At 48.2% G+C, this 17409-nt stretch overlaps 1 protein-coding gene and 3 non-coding genes across 25 annotated transcripts in view; all 4 read right to left on the minus strand.

Moving 5' to 3' along the window:
* The window catches only part of LOC120875281, a 137389-nt gene that overhangs the window by 73339 nt on the left and 46641 nt on the right, over positions 1-17409 (minus strand). For 19 of the 22 annotated variants that reach the window (XR_005723908.1, XR_005723926.1, XR_005723916.1 and 16 more), the window contains 3 exons: positions 15519-15658; positions 3518-3654; positions 743-882 (listed from right to left, as the gene is read on the minus strand). The exons of 1 other annotated variant lie outside the window; for it this stretch is intronic. The gene's annotated coding sequence lies outside the window, so the exon portion shown is untranslated. The remainder of the gene's footprint in view (positions 1-742; positions 883-3517; positions 3655-15518; positions 15659-17409) is intronic. 2 more of the 22 variants (XR_005723923.1, XR_005723920.1) reach the window with 1 other exon arrangement.
* LOC120875799 lies at positions 440-532 on the minus strand. Its single transcript, XR_005724094.1, has one exon. It is a non-coding gene; the product is annotated as a small nucleolar RNA SNORD116 (small nucleolar RNA).
* LOC120875797 lies at positions 3215-3307 on the minus strand. Its single transcript, XR_005724092.1, has one exon. It is a non-coding gene; the product is annotated as a small nucleolar RNA SNORD116 (small nucleolar RNA).
* On the minus strand, positions 15216-15308 carry LOC120875798. The gene has a single exon (XR_005724093.1). It is a non-coding gene; the product is annotated as a small nucleolar RNA SNORD116 (small nucleolar RNA).

The raw sequence follows: 17409 nt of genomic DNA on the forward strand, positions 1-17409 counted from the left end.
CAGCCCACACAGCACTCAGCAATCTCAACAACCCAAAGGGCCGCAACAGCGAGGGCCTCAGATCTGACCTGGGGCTCCAATCACAAACCACAGAAGCTTCACTGCTTCAGAATTGACATCAACAGAGCCCCAATTAGTGTACTCGCTGCATGAACTGGGAGGAAACACACATTTCTGAGTGAAGAGCTCAAGAGCTCAGCCAGGATCTTCTGCGACTCCTACCAACACTGGACAAGCCGGATGCCTCTATGCTCCTCAGTGCCCTTCACCACGGACCTCACATTCCAAGAGCTGCTCCAACATCGGTACACAGCCCACCCTCAGATGGGAGCCTCGCAAATGGTGGTGACCTGGCTCCTCCATGCATGTGTGTGACACAGTGGGAGATGCCCTCATTGCTAACCAGTCCCACCCTTAACCCCAAGGGAGGCAACGTGCTGGACCTCAGTTTCGATGAGGAGACGGTAGTGAGTTCTCACTCATTTTGTTCAGATTTTCCAAGGAATGCAGGTGAGGGTGTCATCATCGATCCGAGCACGTGCTGGCTCGCTGCCCACCTCCATAGGGCAGGCAGCACCACTCCCAGGAGGAGCCAGTGACCTGGAAGTCCTCCAGCAGCTGGGGGAACTCAGAGCCCCCAGGTTTCTCAGCAAGAGGAACGGTCCCTCCATATGTACAGTCACTCAGGCAGTCCCAGGAAACCTGAATTTCATGACATGTCTTGAAGCAGGGGAAGGCATACCGTGCTTGGTGATTCAAAAACAACTGGCAGCAACCTGGGCCCACCACACTTCTCGTCAGACTCCCCTGCACCTCGATTCACCGCCTCATGGGCGGGGCTTCATCTCCTGGGTGACGGACAGTCATGCCTGGCAACTTCACCTGACAAGGGGACAGAAAGCACAGGCAGGCTTCAGATGTGTACCCAGTCTCTCATCGAGCGAGATCAATGCACATGCTTCATGGGGGGAAGGCCTGTATCTCCAAGCCAAGTGTATCAATCCTGTACAGACAACTGGTTACCTATCTGTCAGAAGAGTGCAGTTATTAGGTTCTAGTGCCTGTGGGTGTATGTCCAACTGATCAGGGTGGCGAGGAATTTGATGTGGGGCTGAGTGCCTGTGTTCCAGCATACCAAAAAGGATGCACTCTAGGCATTTTAGGGCTCCCTCGGAAACTCCTTCTGGGGGTCTCCAGGTCTCAGAGCCCACATGCAAAAGCTTTGGTGTCTGAACACATGTCCCATCTCAATGGAGCCCTGACCTCCCACCCACAAAATGGGGGATGACGCTGGGCACCTTCCTCCAGCCCCATGCAAAATTTCACTGAAGAGCTACATACATAGGTTCTGGGCTCCCAATCTCCATGCCCCATGCACTCTGGCGAAAGCACAGGGACCTGACTGCACAAGGTCGCCTTGCAGAGCATCTGTGTGAATGCCACGTACCCTGGGACTACCCCAGCTACTACTACAGCTCAGGGGTCCTTGTCACAAGTCCTACCTCCTACCCTAACAAGGAAAGATTCCCATAAAACCACACAGTATGGTGCACTCGGCACTGGGGCAGATGCGGCCCGCCACACCCTCGAGCGAAAGAATTCCGGGGATGCATCTCCTCCTGCACAGTCAGTTCAATCACTGTCCGGCCTCTGCCGGAAAGTGCAAGATGGGCTTCGGTCTTCCTCAGGTACCAGGATTCAAGGGTTACTCCCACAGAAACTAGACCCCTTTCCTGGCCAGATTATCCTTAGATCCACAGCGTGCAGGGCCCTGGGTACTGACCACACCCTAAAGAAAGCTCCCAAAATGCAGGGCTTAGTCCAAATTGAACTCCTCCTGACCCAAAAGATGACTCACCCACACTGGAAGCCTCCAGGGCCTCAGCTCACACAGGGACAATGAGCACCCAGCAAGACCCACAGGAAGAAGATGGGCTTTGACTAGGGTGACATCACACCTTTCCACCACGTCTCAGCTATGCAACATGACCGAGGGTTCACAGATCACCAAGGCGGCTTCCAGGAAGACTTCAAAAGACCTGCCAGAAGACCTTGGATATGCCAGGTTTCTGCCATAGTGCCAGGGGAGCCGCTGGCTCCTACATTGAGGCAGTGCTGGTGTGCCAACCAATGACCAATCTCTACCACAACCATAGGCCTTGAAGGTTGATGCTTCATTGCCAGTGTGGAGAACACCTGGGTGTCATCAGCGCTGTCTGCCAGGACCCAACCTTTAAGAACTCACACACTTCGTTAATTCCAGGGTCAGGGCCCAAATGCCGGCCAAGGGGCATGTGTACACACTGCATTACCACCCACAGGGCTGGCTCCTTGGCTTCTGTTACTGCAAGTCTTCAAGGCACCAAAGATACGCTTGGAGAGTCCTTCTACTGGCAGCTGGTCACCAAGGCCACAAAGGTCATCTATCACCGAGCCTCCCAATCACCAGCAATGCCCTCTCCTTTGTATCCAGCCAAGGACAGCTCCAAAAGGACCACAGTATGTATCACTGAAAAAACAACAGTGCCTGCAGCCTCAGTAGACATACTGTCCCAGGAAATCATACTGCACTTTTCCTCAGCTGCACAACCATTCTGCTCTAGGCCTCTGGCCAACCTGCAGGAGAAATGCAGGCCTGGGATCACTTCACAGTCCATGGCGGCCTCCAAGACTCAAGTACTGCGACAGCAATTGCAATTCAGGAACTTCCAAGGGCAGAAACAAGGCCTATTGCCTTGCACAACTGCCACCATTCCTGTAGGTCCCTACAACCGCTGCAGCCCAGAGGGCACACAGCAATCTCACCAACTCAAAGGGCCCCAACAGCGAGGGCCTCAGATCTGACCTGGGGTTCCAATCAGAAGTCACAGAAGCTTCCTTGCTTCGGTTTTCATAGCACAACAGGCCCAACTAGCACACTCACAGCATGAACTGGGAGGAAACACACATTTCCGAGTGAAGAGCTCAAGAGCTCAGCCAGGATCTACTGTGACTCCTGCCACCACTGGACAAGCCGGATGCCTCTATGCTCCTCAGTGCCTTTACATGGACCTCGCATTCCAAGAGCCCCTCCAACATCTGTACACGGCCCACCCTCAGACGGGAGCCTCACAAATGGTGGTGACCTGGCTCCTCCATGTGTGTGTGTGACACAGTGGGAGATGCCCTCACTGCTAACTAGCCCCGTCCTTAACCCCAAGGGAAGCAACGTGCTGGACCTCAGTTTCGATGAGGAGACGGTAGTGAGTTCTCACTCATTTTGTTCAGATTTTCCAAGGAATGCATGTGAGGGTGTCATCATCGATCCGAGCACGTGCTGGCTCGCTGCCCACCTCTGCAGGGCAGGCAGCACCACTCCCAGGAGGAGCCAGTGACCTGAGAGTCCTCCAGCAGCCGGGGGATCTCAAAGCCCCCAGGCTTCTCAGCAAGAGGAACGGTCTCTCCGTACGTACAGCCACTCAGATAGTCCCAGGAAGGCCAAAATCCATGAAACGTCTTGAGGCAGGAGAAGGCGTACCGTGCTCGGTGATCCAAAAAGCAGTGGCAGCAATCTTGGAACACACTTCTCACCGGACTCCCTAGCACCTTGAGTCACCATCTCACGAGCAGGGATCTGTTTCCTGAATGATGGACACTCACACTTGGGAACTTCACCTGACAAGGGGACAGAAAGTACAGGCAGGCTTCAGATGTGCACCCAGCTTATCGCTAAGCAATATTGACGCCCATGGTTCCCTGAGGGAAGGCTTGTATCTGCAACCCAACTGTATAGATTGTACAGACGACTGGATATATGTCTACAAAAAGAGTTCAGTTATTACGTTCAAGTGCCTGTGGGTGTCTGTCTGACTGAGTGTGCAAGGGTGCAGGGCATTTGATGTGGTGCTGAGTGCCTTTTTTCGGTGTACCAACAAAGATGCGCTCTCAGCATGGGTGTGCCAGGGGAACTCATTCCAGGTATTTCCATGTCTCAGAGCTCACATGCAAAGACCTTGGTGTCTGAACATGCCTGCCATCTCCATGAAGCCCTAACCTCCCACCCTCCCACAAAATGGGGGATGACACCTGACACCTTCCTAGAGCCCCATGCAAAATTTCACCAAGGGGCTGTTGACGGAAGTTCTGGGCTCCCAATCTCCATGCTCCATGCCCTCTGACCAAAGCACAGGGACCTGACCACCTAAGCACGCCTTGCTGACCATCTGTGTGAATGCCACGTACCCTGAGACTTCTCCAGCTACTACTACAGCTCAGAGGTCCTTGTCACAAGTCTCGTATCTTCCCTGAACAAGGAAACTTTCCCAGATAACTGCCAAGGAGTGGTGGCTGACGGCCGAGAGGAGCTACTCCACGTTCAAGGTCAGGAAGGGCAGCCGTGAGGAGATACCCCTAGTCCAAGGTAAGGAGGAGCAGCTGCGCTGAGCTGGAGCAGTCATGAAGAGATACCCCACGTCCAAGGTTACTGTTTAAACTTCTTGCATTATGGGAGTGGAACAGAAGCATGGAGGCTTCCTTTAACCAACAGAACCGCAGCAGCTGTGATGGCCCATGCAGAAGTGTGGCCAAGAGGAGCTACCCCATGCCCAAGTTCAGGGGTGGTGACTGAGAGCACCAGGCTGTCACAGTGCAGGAACGGCCTAGAGGAGCTACCCCATGCGTGAGGTCGGGGCAGCGACCAAGAGGAGCTACCCCACACCCGAGGTCAGGGGTGGCAGCCAGGAGGAGCTACCTCACGTCTGAGGATCAGCAGCTGCATGGGCAGGAGGGTGGAGAGGAGCTACCCGATATTCAAGGTCAGGAGGGACGACCTTATCCAAGGTAAGGAGCAGCTGTGAAGATATAACCCACATCCAAGGTAAAAGAAAGCCAAGTAAGATGGTAGGTGTTGCGAGAGGACATCAGAGGACAGACATACTGAAACCTTAATCACAGAAAACTAGCCAATCTGATCACATGAACCACAGCCTTGTCTAACTCAATGATACTAAGGCAGGCTGTGTGGGGCCACCCAAGGACAGGTCATGGTGGAGAGGTCTGACAGAATGTAGTCCACTGGAGAAGGGAATGGCAAGCCACCTCAGTATTCTTGTCTTGAGAATCTCATGAACAGTATGAAAAGGCAAAATGATAGGATACTGAAAGAGGAACTCCCCAGGTCGGTAGGTGCCCAATATGCTACTGGAGATCAGCGGAGAAATAACCCCAGAAAGAATGAAGGGATGGAGTCAAAGCAAAAACAATACCCAGTTGTGGATGTGACTGGTGACAGAAGCAAGGTCCAATGCTGTAAAGGGCAATATTGCATAGGAACCTGGAATGTCTGGTCCATGAATCAAGGCAAATTGGAAGTGGTCAAACAGGAGATGGCAAGAGTGAACATCGACATTCTAGGAATCAGCGAAATAAAATGGACTGGAATGGGTGAATTTAACTCAGATGACCATTATATCTATTACTGTGGGCAGGAATCCCTTAGAAGAAATGGAGTAGCCATCATAGTCAACAAAAGAGTCCGAAATGCAGTACTTGGATGCAATCTCAAAAACAACAGAATGATCTCTGTTCATCTCCAAGGCAAACCATTCAATATCACAGTAATCCAAACCTATGCCCTGACCAGCAACACTGAAGAAGCTGAAGTTGAACAGTTCTATGAAGACCTACAAGACCTTTTAGAACTAACACCCAAAAAAGATGTCCTTTTCATTACAGGGGACTGGAACGCAAAAGTAGGAAGTCAAGAAACACCTTGAGTAACAGGCAAATTTGGCCTTGGAGTTTGGAATGAGGCAGGGCAAAGGCTAATAGAGTTTTGCCAAGAGAATGTACTGGTCATAGCAAACATCTTTTTCAAAGAACACAAGAGAAGACTCTACATGGACATCACCAGATGGTCAACACAGAAATCAGATTGATTATATCCTTTGCAGCCAAAGATGAAGAAGGTCTACACAGTAAGCAAAAACAAGACTGGGAGCTGACTGTGGCTCAGATTATTAACTCCTTATTGCCAAATTCATACTTCAATTGAAGAAAGTAGGGAAAACCACTAGACCATTCAGGTATGACCTAAGTCAAATCCCTTATGATTATACAGTGAAAGTGAGAAATAGATTTAAGGGACTTGATCTGATAGACAGAGTGCCTGATGAACTATGGACGGAGGTTTGTGACACTGTACAGGTGACAGGGATCAAGACCATCCCCATGGAAAAGAAATGCAAAAAAGCAAAATGGCTGTCTGGGGAGGCCTTAAGATAGCTGTGAAAAGAAAAGAAGTGAAAATCAAAGGAAAAAGGGAAGATATTCCCATTTGAATGTAGAGTTGCAAAGAACAGCAAGGAGAGGTAAGAAAGCCTTCCTCAGCAATCAATGCAAAGAAATAGAGGAAACCACTAGAATGGGAAACACTAGAGATCTCATCAAAAAAAATTAGAGATACCAAGGGAACATTTCATGCAAAGATGGGCTCAATAAAGGACAGAAATGGTCTGGACCTAACAGAAGCAGAAGATATTAAGAAGAGGTGGCAAGAATACACAGAAAAACTGTACAAAAGAGATCTTCATGACCCAGATAATCACGATGGTGTGATCACTCATCTAGAGCCAGACATCCTGGAATGTGAAGTCAAGCGGGCCTTGGAAAGCATCACTACGAACAAAGCTAGTGGAGGTGATGGAATTCCAATGGAGCTATTTCAAATCCTGAAAGATGATGATGTAAAAGTGCTACACTCAATATGCCAGCAAATTTGAAAAACTCAGCAGTGGCCACAGGACTGGAAAAGGTCACTTTTCATTTCAATCCCAAAGAAAGGCAATGCCAAAGAATGCTCAAACTACCACACAATTGCACTCATCTCACATGCTAGTTAAATAATGCTCAAAATTCTCCAAGGCAGGCTTCAGCAATATGTGAATGGTCAACTTCCAGATGTTCAAGCTGGTTTTAGAAAAGGCAGAAGAACCAGAGATCAAATTGCCAACATCCGCTGGATTATTGAAAAAGCAAGAGAGTTCCAGAAAAACATCTATTTCTGCTTTATTGACTATGGCAAAGCCTTTGACTGTGTGGATCACAATAAACTGGGAAAATTCTGAAAGAGATGGGAATACCAGACCACCTGACCTGCCTCTTAAGAATCATGTATGCAGGTCAGGAAGCAACAGTTAGAACTGGACATGGAACAACAGACTGTTTGCAAATAGGAAAAGGAGTACGTTAAGGCTGTATATTGTTCATCCTGCTTATTTAACTTATATGCAGAGTACATCATGAGAAACACTGGGCTGGATGAAGCACAAGCTGGAATCAAGACTGCTGGGAGAAATATCAATAACCTCAAATATGCAGATGACACCACACTTATTGCAGAAATTGAAGAAGAACTGAAAAGATTCTTGATGAAAGTGAAAGAGGAGAGTGAAAAAGTTTGCTTAAAGCTCAACATTCAGAAAACTAAGATCATGGCATCTGGTCCCATCACTTCATGGGAAATAGATGGAGAAACAGTGGAAACAGTGTCAGACTTTATTTTTTGGGTTCCAAAATTACTGCAGATGGTACCTGCAGCCATGAAATTAAAAGACGCTTACTCCTTGGAAGGAAAATTATGACCAACCTAGACAGCATATTCAAAAGCAGAGACGTTACTTTGCCCACTAAGGTCCGTCTAGTCAAGACTATGGTTTTTCCAGGGGTCATGTATGGATGTGACAGTTGGACTGTGATGAAAGCTAAGCGCCGAACAACTGATGCTTTGAACTGTGGTGTTGGAGAAGACTCTTGAGAGTCCCTTGGACTTCAAGGTGATCCAATCAGTCCATCCTAAAGGAAATCAGTCCAGGGTGTTCATTGGAAGGACTGATGTTGAAGCTGAAACTCCAGTACTTTGGCCACCTCATGAGAAGAGTTGACTTACTGGAAAAGACCCTGATGTTGGGAGCGTTTGAGGGCAGGAGGAGAAGGGGACGACAGAGGATGAGATGGCTGGATGGCATCACCAACTCAATGGACATGAGTTTGTGTTATTCTGGGAGTTGGCGATAGACAGGGAGGCCTGGCGTACTGCGACTCATGGGGTCGCAAAGAAGTTGGACACGACTGAGCGACTGAACTGAACTGATGGTGAAGTTGGCTCTGGGGCAGATACGGCCATCTCACCGTCGAAGAGCAGAATCAGGGCATGCATGTCTTCATGCACAGTCAGTTCAATCACTGTCTGGGCTTCCACCGGAAAGTGCAAGATGGGACCTGGTCTTCAGGTACCAGGATCCAGTAGTCACTCTCACAGAAATGGGACCCCTTTCCCAGCCAGATTATCCTCAGATCCACTGCCTGCAGGGCTCTGGGTGTCAACCATACCCTATGGGAAAAGCTTGCAAAATGCAGGGCTTGGTCCAAATTGAACTCCTCCTGCCCCAAAGGGCAACTCACATCTGAAGCCTCCACGGCTCTGCTCACACAGGTACAATCAGCACCCAGGAAGACCCACAGGAAGAAGGTAGGCTTTATTTATGTCAACACCACTCTATTTGGCTGTGCACCTCTTTTCCACCATGGTAAAACCACTGAGTGCTCACAGATCACCAGGGAGAATTTATAAAAGCCAGGGGATGACCTTGAATGTTCCAATCCTCCGCCCTAATGTGATGGGAGCCACTGGCTACTACACTGAGGAAGTCCTGTTATGCCAAATGATTCCAAATCTCTACCACAGCCACGGGCCTCCAAGGTCAATACTTCACTGCGAGTGTGGCGAACACCTGGGTGCCATGTGGGCTGTCTGGCTTGCCCCATCATTTAGGACTCATACATCTTGCAAATTCCAGCTCCAGTGGCTAAATGAGGGCCAAGTGGCATGTGCACACACTGCATTACCACCCACAGGGCTGGCTCCTTGGCCTCATTTGGTACCAAAGATATGCTTAAGAGTCCTTCTTGCATTGCACCACCAAGGCCTCAAACATTACCTATGACTGAGCCCCCCAAACAGCACTAATGCCCTCTGCTCTGTACCCAGCTGACGGCAGCTCCAAAAGGACCACAGTACATTTTGTTAGAACCACAATGACAGTGCCTGCAGCCTCAGGGGACAGATCATCCCATGCAATCATACTGCACCATTCCTCACCTGCACAACCATTCTGCTCTAGGCCTCTGGCCATCCTATAGGAGGAATACACGGCTAGGGCCACTGCACAGGCTACACTGGCCTTCAGGATTCATGCACTGTGACGGGAGTTGCTATACAGCAACTGCCAAGGGCAAAAAGGAGGCCTATTGCTTTTCGCCCCTGCCACTGTTCCACTAGGTCCTGCTACTGCTGCAGCCCACAGGCACTCAGGAATATTACTAAACCAAAGGACCTCAACAGTGAGGGCTTCCACATCAGCACAGCCCCAACTAGCCCACTTGCAGACGAAACTGGGATGAAATGCACCTTTCCAAGCCAAGAGTTCACTGGGCTGAATGGGCCTAGGTCTGGTCTACTGAACAGGGTCTAGTACATGATCTCCTGTGAGGGTAATCAGCTGGCTGACTGTCAAGCTATAAAGGTGGCACTTTATGAAACCCCTGCAGATGGCTTTGATCTGGACACATCCTATTGAACAGGCAAAACAAAAATATTCTGAGAAAAAACTAGAAAGACATAAAAAAAGAGAAGTAAAGATTACTGATAAAGGATGGTTACAGTCCAAGGATGGACGATTAATAATTCCTAAAAATGCTAAGTGGAAAATTCTTAAGGGTTTACACTGGAGTTTTCCTAAAGCCTTGGAATTAAGCAACTATGTAACTCAGCTCTCAGCTTTTCAACAGACATTTAAAAAATAGTGGGAGGTGACTCCTGACCCAGCCTCTGAGTCAAGCACACCATTGTTCCAGCCAGGAACCAAGGTCCTGATAAAGACTTTGGGATCGGGGGGTGGGTGGGGTGCGGATCCCTCAAGCCCCTGTGGGAAGGCCTTTACCAGGTTATTCTTTCTTCTCTCACAGCTGTCAATGTGCCAAGAATTGATTCGTGGATGCACCACACTAGAGTTAAAGAGGGGGCACCCATACCAGAACTAAGTGATGTCATTTTATGCCTTTACTTTCTATTCTCTTTCTTAGTACTCTTTGGATAGGCCTGATAATCTGTGTGTGCCTGCTTATGCTGACTCTGAAAGTCCTGAGTCTGCCATTTGATCTTCAAGATAATGCCTTCCTTTCCTGGGCTCACTCCTATACTGCATTCCACAATAGGTCTAGCTGCTGGGTCTACAGAGTGCTCCCGTCTTCGTCATTGAAAGGCTTCCTATGGTAGGCATCTCCACTTCAAGCAAAGGACTTTCTCCAAGTTTGTGAATACCTTCAACAACAACAACCATATGTGATGCCTCTTCTTAATCTGATGACATCTAACAATCATAAGATGGACTGCTGCTGCTGCTAAGTCACTTCAGTATTGTCCAACTCTGTGTGACCCCATAGACAGCAGCCCACCAGGCTCCCCTGTCCCTAGGATTCTCCAGGCAAGAATACTGGAGTGGGTTGCCATTTCCTTCTCTAATGCATGAAAGTGAAAACTGAAAGTGAAGTCGCTCAATCACGTCCGACTCTTTATAAGATGGACTAGTGCAACACTTTGTACCTTATCTATGGACATAACGTGACTATTAACTTTGCTGATTGTTCTGTTTTTGCTGTTTGCTCCCTGCATCTGTAACTGTGTAACGGGATTTGTTTCTAGCTGCATGAAGGCTTTTAAGTTGCAAATGGTTGCTCAAACTCCTGCAACTGCAGCGACTTCCTGCAACTACTACTTGGGACCCCTGGATCACAGACCCTCAATATGAGAGTTAGCAGAGTATGTTGACTCTCCAATTTAGGGATGACACTCCTTATCAGCTTGGAAGCAGTTATGTAATGAAAACGATGACCCTTTCCCCAAGCAAGATAATTCTAAAAGAAAAGACAGGAAGGCTAGGGGTCCCCAAATGGAGGAAATAGGCTGCAAGTGTCACACACTTTTTATCTCTCTATTAAGTACCAGGAGGAAACAAACTACAGCTGTCATATCTTTTTTCCCTTCTCTATAAAAAATTAAAAGGTTTCTTTTAAAATTCTGTGTTGCCATGACAATAACTTGTTTCACATGAACTTAACTTTCCTCAAACTTTGAGCTAACTAAAGGGTATTACATATGGAAATATTTTTCTTAAGCTATGTTAATGAACTATTATTTATTCTCCACTCTGTCTTTCTTCACATGGACATCACCAGATGATCAATACTGAAATCAGGCTGATTATATTTTTTGCAGCCAAAGATGGAGAATCAAAATCAAGAGTGGGAGCTGATGGTGGCTCACATTATGAACTCCTTATTGCCAAATTCAGACTTAAATTGAATAAAATAAGGAAAATCACTAGACCACTCAGGTATGACCTAAATCAAATCCCTTACAACTATACAGTGGAAGTAACAAATAGATTCAAGGGATTAAATCTGATAGAGTGCCTGAAGAACTATGGACAGAGGTTCATTTCATTGTACAGGAGGCAGTGATCAAGACCTTCCCCAAGAAAAGGCAAAATAGTTGTCTGAGAAGGCCTTATAAATAGCTGTGGAGAGAACAGACGTGAAAGGCAAAGGAGAAAAGTAAAGATATACTCATTTAGATGCAGAGTTCCAAAGAATAGCAAGGAGAGATAAGAGAGTCTTCCTCAGTGATCAGTGCAAAGAAATAGAGGAAAACAATAGAATGGGAAAGACTAGAGACCTCTGTAAGAAAATTAGAGATACCAAGGAAACATTTCTTGCAAAGATGAATACAATAAAGAACAAAAATGGTATGGACTTAACAGAAGCAGAAGATATTAAGAAGAGGTGACAAGAATATACAGAAGAACTATAAATAAAAGATCTCCATGACCCAGATAATCACAATGGTGTGATCACGGACCTAGAGCCAGACATCCTGGAATTCAAAGTCAAGGGGGCCTTAGGAAGCGTCACTATGAACAAAGCTAGTGGAGGTGATGGAATTCCAGTTGAGCTATTTCAAATCCTAAAAGATGATGCTGTGAAAGTGCTGCACTCAATATGTCAGCAAATATGGACAACTCAGTAATGGCCACAGGACTGGAAAAGGTCAGTTTTCATTCCAATCCCAAAGAATGCTCAAACTACCACACAATTGCACTCATCTCACATGCTGGCAAAGTAATGCTCAAAATTCTCCAAGCTAGGCTTCAACAGTATAAGAAGTATGAACTTAAGCTGCATTTAGAAAAGGCATAGGAACTAGAGATCAAATTGGCAACATTCGTTGGATCATCAAAAAAGCAAGAGAGTTCCAAAAAAACATCTACTTCTGCTTTATTGACTATGCCAAAGCGTTTGACTGTGTGGATCCCAACAAACTCTGAAAAATTCTTCAAGAGATGAGAATACCAGACCAACTGACTTGCTTCTTGAGAAATCTGTATGCAGGTCAAGAAACAACTGTTAGAACTGGGAATGGAACTACAGACTGGTTCCAGATCAGGAAAGGAGTATGTCAAGGCTGCATATTGTCACCCTGCTTATTTAACTTACATGCAGAGTACATCATGAGAAATGAGGGACTGGGTGAAGCACAACTGGAATCAAGATTGCCAGGAGATATATCAATAATCTCAGATATGCAGATAATCCCACCCTGATGGCAGAAAGCTAAGAAGATCTAAAGAGCCTCTTAATGAAAGCGGAGTGAAAAAGTTGGCTTCAAACTCAACATTCAGAAAATTAACATCATGGCATATGGTCCCATCACTTCATGGGAAATAGATGGGGAAACGGTGACAGACTTTTTTTGGGAGGGGCCCAAAATAACTGTAGATGGTGACTGCAGCCATGAAATTAAAAGACACTTGCTCCTTGGAAGAAAAGTTATGACCAACCTAGACAACTTATAAAAAACCAGAGCCATTACTTTGCCAACAAAGGTCCATCTAGTCAAAGCTATGTTTTTTCCAATAGTCATGTATGGATGTGAGACTATAGTTGGACTATAAAGAAAGCTGAGCATCAAAGAATTGATGCTTTTAAACTGTGCTGTTGGAAAAGACTCTTGAGAGTCCCTTGGACTGCAAAGAAATCTAGCCAGTCCATCCTAAAGGAAATCAGCCCTGAATATTCACTGGAAGGACTGATGCTAAAGCTAAGACTCCAATACTTTGGCCACCTGAAGCGAAGCACTGACTCATTAGAAAAGACCCTGAAGCTGGGAAAGACTGAAGGTAAGAGAAGAAGGGGACGACAGAGGATGAAATGGTTGGATGGCATCACTGACTCGATGGACATGAGTTTGAGTAAATTCCAAGAGTTGGTCATGGACAGGGAGGCCTGGCATGCCACAGTCCATTGGGTTGTAAAGAGTTGGACATGCCTGAGTGACTGAAGTGAACTGAAGTGTCTTTAAGTCAGTTCCTCCTAAGATTCAGAACCTATAATGGCTCAACAAATGAGTATATTTTGCTCATACGATTGTTCTCCTAATCTAAATTAGGAGAAGGAAATGACAACCCACTCCAGTGTTCTTGCCTAGAGAATCCCGTGGACAGAGGAGCCTGGTGGGCTGCTGTCCATAGGGTCTCACAGAGTCAGACACTTCTGAAGCGACTTAGCATGCATACATGCATGTAATCTACATTAATAAGACTATGCATTTCCTTGGAAACCTGCCTTTCTTCAAAATTCATGTCAATCCTTTTATGGCCCAGGCTGAATTACATTGTGCCAAGGTTCCTTCAAGGTGCAAGCTGTAGATGAGGGGCCTCGTGGTGCTGAGTTTTGAGATATTTCCTTTTCTCTAATTAGCAGCCTGCTATTAGATAAATAATTTCCTGCTAAAGACTAGAAGGGGGGCACTCTTTCTACTCAATTTTGATGTCTATGTCAGAAGTTTTGCTATCTCTTTTATATTTTAATAAAACTTTATCACAGAAAAACTCTGAGCGATTAAGCATCATCACCTGGCCTGGACTGAACTCCTCTCCTCCAGAAGGCCAAGAATCCTGGTGTCTTTTACGACTCAGCAACAGCATTTCACCACCATAGTGCCAGGGGAGCCACTGGCTACTAGACTGAGGCAGCCTTGGTATGTCAACCAATGCCAATATCTACCACAACCACAGGGCTCAAAGGCTGCTACTTCACTGCCAGGGTGGTGAACACCTGAGTGCCATCTGGTCTTTCTGGCTGGCTCCATCCTAGGAACTCATGCACTTGGCAAATTACAGACCCAAGGACCACAGGAGGGCCAAGGGGCATGTGTATACACCTCATTACTGCCAACAGGGCTGGTTCCTTGGCTGCTGTTACTGCAATTCTTCAAGGCACCAAAGATACGCTTGTAGAGTCCTTTTTCTGGCAGCAGGCCACCAAGGCCACAAAGGTCACCTATCACTGAGCCTCCCAGACACTAGCAATGCCCTCTCCTCTGTACCCAGCCTAGGGCAGCTCCAAAAGGATCACAGTATGTATAATTGAAAAAAACCAGAGTGCCTGCAGCCTCAGGGGAGAAAACGTCCCAGGAAATCACACTGCACCTTTCCTCACCCGCACAACCACTCTGCTCTAGGCCTCAGGCCAATCGCAGGAGGAATGCAGGCCTAGGACCACAGCACAGTCCATGGCAGCCTCTAAAACTCAAGGACTGTGACAACAGTTGCAATACAGGAAATGCCAAGGGCAGAAACAAGGCCTATTGCCTTTCGCCCCTGCCACCATTCCCCTAGGTCCCTGCAACCGCTGCAGGTCCACAGGGCACCCAGGAATCTCACCGACCCAAGGGCCACAATGGCGAAGGCCTCAGATCTGACCTGGGGCTCCGATCAGAAACCACAGAAACTTCCTTGCTTCGGATTTCATATCACCACTACCCCAACGAGCACAACTAGCAGCATTAACAGGGAGGAAACACACCTTTTTCAGTGAAGAGCTCAAGAGCTCAGCCAGCATCTACTGTGACTCCTGCCACCACTGGACAAGCTGAATGCCTCTATGCTCCTCAGTGGACCTCGCATTCCAAGAGCCGCTCCAACATCTGTACACGGCCCACCCTCAGACGGGAGCCTCGCAAATGGTGGTGACCTGGCTCCTCCATGTGTGTGTGTGACACAGTGGGAGATGCCCTCACTGCTAACTAGCCCCGTCCTTAACCCCAAGGGAAGCAACGTGCTGGACCTCAGTTTCGATGAGGAGACGGTAGTGAGTTCTCACTCATTTTGTTCAGATTTTCCAAGGAATGCATGTGAGGGTGTCATCATCGATCCGAACACGTGCTGGCTCGCTGCCCACCTCCACAGGGCAGGCAGGGCCGCTCCCAGGAGGAGCCAGTGACTTTGGAGTCCCCCAACACCCAGGGGAACTCAGAGCCCCCAGGCTTCTCAGCAAAAGGAATGGTCCCTCCATACATACAGCCACTCAGGCAGTCTCAGGAAACCCGAAATCCATGACACGTCTTGGGGCAGGGGAAGGCATACCGTGCTCGGTGATCCAAAAAGCAGTGGCAGCAACCTGGGCCCACCACACTTCTCACCGGACTCCCTTGCACCTCGAGTCACCATCTCACGAGCGGGGCTCCATTTTCTGAATGACGGACACTCACACTTGGGAACTTCACCTGACAAGGGGACAGAAAGCACAGGCAAGCTTCAGATGTGTACCCAGCTTCTTGCTAAGCAATACTGATGCCCACGGTTCCCTGAGGGAAGGCCTTTTTTGCTTCCCAACTGTAGTATCCCTTATACACGACTGGATACCTATGTGTTGGCACAAGTGAAGAAAATTAGGTTCATGTGACTGTGGATGTCTGTCTGACTGAGTGTGCACGCATGTTGGGAGACTTGACGTGGGTCTGAGTACTCGTGTTCTAGTGTACCAACAAGGATGTGCTCTCAGGATTCTGGGTGCCTTTGGAACTCTTTCCGTGTATTTCCATGTCTCAGAACCCCTGAGCAAAGGCCTTGGTGTCTGAACACGCACATCTTCTCCATGGAGACCTGAACTCCCATGCTCCCACAAAACACCATGCAAAATTACACTAAGGGGTTGACATAGGCTCTGGGGCCCAATCTACATGATCCATGCCGTCTGACCAAAGCACAGGAACCTGACCACCTAAGGTCCCCTTGCAGAGCATCTGTGTGAATGTCCCTCACCGTGAGAGTACCCCAGCTACTATTACAGCTCAGGTGTCCTTGCCACAAGTCCCACCTCCTCCCCGAACAAAGATACTTTCCAGAGAAAGCCTAGAGTGTGGTTAACTTGGCCTTGGGCCAGATACTGCCCACCATACCCTCGCAGAGCAAAAGAATACAGGGCATGCACCTCTTCCTGTGCAATTAGTCCAGTCAGTTTCTGGGGTTCTGCTGGAAAGTGCAAGACAAGAGGTGGTCATCCTCAGGTACCAGGATCCAGGGGTCACTCCCACAGAAACGGGGCCCATTTCCTAGGCAGATTATGCTCAGATCCACAGCCTGCAGGGCCCTGGGTACCAACCACACCCTAGAGAAAGCTCCCATAAAGCAAGACTTTGTCTAAATTGAACTCCTTCTGCCCCCAAGGGTGACTCACCCACATCAGAAGCCTCCAAGGGCTCTACTCACACAGGGCAATCATCACTCAGCAAGACCCACCGGAAGAAGGTGGCTTTGATTACGGTAACACCATGCCATCCTGCCTGGCAGCTTGTCCCCACCACACAAGACCACCAAGCGCTCACAGATCACTAAGGCTGCTTCCAGGAAGACTCCAGAAAATCAGGCAGGGGAAGACCTTGGATTTGCCAGTTTCCCACCATCATGTCAGGGGAGCCAGTGGCTACTACACTGAAGCAGCGTGCTATGCCAGCCAATGCCAGATCTCGACCACAGCCATGGTCTTCCGAGGTTGATATGTCACTGCCAGGGTGGTGAACACCGGGGTGGGATCCGGGCCGTCTTGCTGGCCCCATTCTTCAGGAACTCATACACCTTGCAAATTCCAGTCCCAAGGGCTAAATGGGGGCCAAGGGGCATGTCCACATACCTTATTACCACCCAGAGGGCTGGCTGCTAGGCCTAGTTATTATAACTTTTCAAGGCACCAAAGATACAGTTCGAAAGACCTTTTTCTGGCATCAGGCCACCAAGGTCACTATCACCGAGCCTCCCAAGCACCAGCAACGCCCTGTCCTCTGCACCCAGCCACGAGCAGCTCCAAAAGGACCACAGTATGTATCACTGAAGACAGAACAGTGCCTGAATATCAGGGGACAGATTGTCCCAGGAAATCACACTACACCTTTCTTCACCTGCACAACCATTCTACTCTAGGCCTCTGGCCAACCCACAGGAGGAATGTATGGCTAGGATCACCTCCCAGTCCACCGTG

The sequence above is a fragment of the Oryx dammah genome, unplaced genomic scaffold, assembly GCF_014754425.2.
Source record: "Oryx dammah isolate SB20612 unplaced genomic scaffold, SCBI_Odam_1.1 HiC_scaffold_16, whole genome shotgun sequence".
Classification (NCBI taxonomy): Eukaryota; Metazoa; Chordata; class Mammalia; order Artiodactyla; family Bovidae; genus Oryx; species Oryx dammah.